We start from the raw sequence: 3,813 nt of genomic DNA, 5'->3' as shown, positions 1-3,813 counted from the left end.
GGCCTGGGGGATTTGGGTAAACCATCTGTTGACCAAAGCTTTTGGGAAAGAGCACTAATATGGATTTAGGATATTATTCTCTCTGCAGGTGGGATGGTCAAAACCCCTGTGGATTTCTATGCAAGGAGGGGGCGAGCCTTATAGAAATAGAAAAAAAAAAAAGATTTCTAAAGAGGGACAGAGGGCAGAATAGACGGAACAAAGATGCTGCATTGTTGAACTTTCCCCTATTCTCCACCAGCTCATTGGTAACTCAGCAGAGTCAGGTGTGAGGGCTCAACATGGGGACGGAACAGAAAAGAATTTGTCACTGAAAATATCCACATTATAATATTTGCGGTGGCATTTCCTTCCTCCCACATTCCTGGCACAGTTAGACCAGCAATATTAAGAGGTGGAGGGCCTGGGTGGCTCTCCACATGGACTCAGACACCATGCAGGGTGGACTTGGGTAAGCTCAGACACTGACCTTGTGTTGGGTAGAGAAATAAGGACTCGGGAAGTAATAGCGCTCTTTGGCTCTCTAGTTGCCAGGGTTTATTCCAGCAGCAGCCGTCTTTACTGGGCTTAACAGTGATTTGCCCCCTTTTGCTAACTTGTTTGTTTACCAGGATTTTCCAATAGAGCTTTAAGCTGCCAGGTGCTTTCACTGTATTACTGGTGGAAGATGCACAGCTGCTCACATCTGCATCAAGAACAGTGAGAGGCACGGATGGCTGTTACAAGTTTTTAATATTATTGTAATCTGCTTAAACAGCCAGATGAGAGTAAACTGACTTCCCTGTGTCTAAACATTACTTCAATCTAGCACCTACAGCATGTATGCCAAACACACCATTAAAAGGTATTTTCCCAAACTGCTTGGCCCAGGACTTGGGAAATGGTAAGCCTCTAGAAATAATGCAATTCCTATGAGGCAGATTTTGAGTCTTTCAGGCCACATGGTGCACAGCAAGTGGCCAACAAAAGCCACTGGACTTTGTATGCAGTCAGGTAAGGAGAGCTTAGACTAACCAGTAAAAGATCTTCAAAACTATGGCACATAGCAAGCCCAGCCAACTCTATTATCCCGAGACAGATTTTTAGCAACTGTGTAGACTGGTATGTGCTGTTGAAGTACTGTACAGTAAGTGTAGCATGAAGCACAGATTTTCTACAACTTCAAAATGAGAAGAAAAATAAGAAGAGTACAGAGGTTCCATGGCCCCAGGGGGATGACCCAAGAAAGAGGTGGTGATGATGTAAAGCTCTTTCCTAGCTCCCAGTCAGTAAATTACAGCTTCCCTCTAATCCGGCTCTGACCCCCCGCCCCCAACCCTCCCACCACTCCATTTCCCAATCTGAGATACTGAGTGAATTGATTCCAGGAAATGTCTATTTTGAGGAACAGATTGTGGCATTGTTGTTGACAACTAAGCGGGAACAGCGACGGCTAACCCACTTTATCACGTTAGCTACTGTTTACATGGGAGTGACACGAGGTTGCCTTTTCTATTCTGACATGCAAAATACACAATACATTTAACTCACATCTGGACATGAACAGATGTCAAAAAAGGCAATACTTAGGCAGGAGTGCTTTAAGTTAAATGCTAATATCTGCATGCTATCATGCTGATGTTAAGCAGGTATAATGTTTACTATGTTCACCAGCCTACTTTAGTGTCTTAATAACAGACTGTATTTACAGATGGACGACACATCTCCACTTACTCCCACTGTACAAAAGTGAAGCCAAACTATCCCGGATACAGGCGCTCTTGGAACTTCGGAGCCAGAGTGTGTGCAGTAGTGTGCAGCAAAAATGAACCATCTAAATGTGAGAAATAAAATACCTAATTTGAGAAGTTAAATACTAGAAACAAGTTAATTTATCTGTCAGTGCAGTAAGATAATTACACTTGATAAGATTTCTTGAAATAAGGCAAATTATCTAGGCATGAGAAAGGGGAGAAATCTCTTGAAAGAAGTGCTTGAACACTAATTTCAAGCACTGCATTAAGTCAAATAAACTCAAAACTAAGTTGTCAATTCTTCTTTCAGTGTTTTGTCCTTTCTTAATTTTAGTGAAAAGCTCTTCAAACCAGAACCACTAAACAGGATGATTTCTCTTGATTCAAGACTGTTCATTATTATCTTATCCAGCTTAAAATGAGATAAAGCATAAATAAAATAGAGCACAGATAATTGTCAACAATGTATTTATATTTGGTATATTTTGACCGGCCGGTGGAGCCGCAGTATCAAAGTCCCGTCCATAGTGCATTGTTTAAAATTTGAGAACATTTCTCACGGATATTACGTTCGGATTGTGTAATAATTTCCCTCAAAACCGTTCTCACACTCAAAGGGTCACTCCTCGGACTCAGGCTGCTTCTGCGCGCTTGCACATCTTCTGCTCTCAGACTTTTCCGGCGCTCTCGGGTTGTTTGCGTTGCCTGCCCCGTTGAGGGTGCATTCGCTTTGTATTAATAAAAAACCACCCCTATTTAAGTAGCACATCATTTCTAGATCTGTTTTTATTATAGTGGTTACTGGTTAAATTGTACTTCAGACTTCAGACTAATGTTGTATGTGGGAACAAAGACTAAATTCTGATGAACAACATACAACACTGATGCAAAAATTGACACAAACAATCCAGTTTCTTGCGTCCTAACAGTAATATTACAGTTTAGGTTTTACTACTGGCTCTAACATGAAATTACTCAAATCCAGGGAACATGGTTAACCAAACGAAGAAAAAATACAAAGTGGGGTCAGCACATTTACGCATAGCCAGTGTTCGCCATGTGTTGTTCAATCTAGCTAAACAATAAAGAAAACCTATTTGTTTATGGACATCAAGCTAGGCTATATGCTAGGCGCTTAAGTTATGTTACTCATCTTACCCTCGCAGTTGTGGACTTAACTTCATACGTCCCACTTCAAGCCTTTCTCCCGTTTCCTGATGAGTGCTGGTGAAACTAAGGTGTACTAAATTCCATGGCAGTCCATTTAATAGTTGTATTTTAGTCCATTTGTCCATTTAATAGTTGTATTTTAGTCTGGACAACGGTGGAGGTGGACAGACCAACGGACAGATCGGCATTGCCATCCCTTGAATCTTACTGGTAAGTGTGGCTAAACATACAGAAATTCAAAAATGTAAACAATGGCCAAAGTGGGTTACATTCAGCACTGGAGAAAGAAAGCTCTTAGACAGATTAATTGCTCCATCATTAAGCTATAAATCGTCCATCTCGGTCAAGTTATTTGTGGCTTAATTCATGGTCAATAAAGACGACTTAAACCCTGATGGAGGGACTTTGCCCCTATTAGATACAGGATCTGGCTGGGGTGATCCCATGCGTAAGGATATGTGAATCTGGCCACTTAAGGGGCCCTGTGGTTTTGGGTTGATTAGTTTCACAGATATCCTTCCTGATGCTGTCGGGATATCCTGCTGCTTTCCAGTAAACTACACATCTCTGATCCCATGCTGAAAGAAAAAGAACGAAAGAAACCTTTCCAAGCAAGCAGTTTATTGAGAACCGTTAACAGTTTGACAGCTTAGATTTTAAAGGCTTTGCAGCTTAACGCAGGATGAAATAGCCTGTAGATATGCTTTAGTCTACTACATTTTGTATTGCCAAGCAGGTTCATTTAGATCTTTGGCGAATGACCAGATTGAATGTTAGCCATTAAAGATGGAAGAACACAGTCTTGGCAGAATGTGAGCTCAAATTAACCAGAATGGGCGTGTTGATCAAGGACACATGGGACACAAGTCCTACCAGGCATGCAGTTCTCAATGAAAGAAGACAAGGTAAT

The sequence above is a fragment of the Etheostoma spectabile genome, chromosome 11 (assembly GCF_008692095.1).
Source record: "Etheostoma spectabile isolate EspeVRDwgs_2016 chromosome 11, UIUC_Espe_1.0, whole genome shotgun sequence".
NCBI lineage: Eukaryota > Metazoa > Chordata > Actinopteri > Perciformes > Percidae > Etheostoma > Etheostoma spectabile.
Note: the sequence above shows the minus strand (reverse complement) of the source record.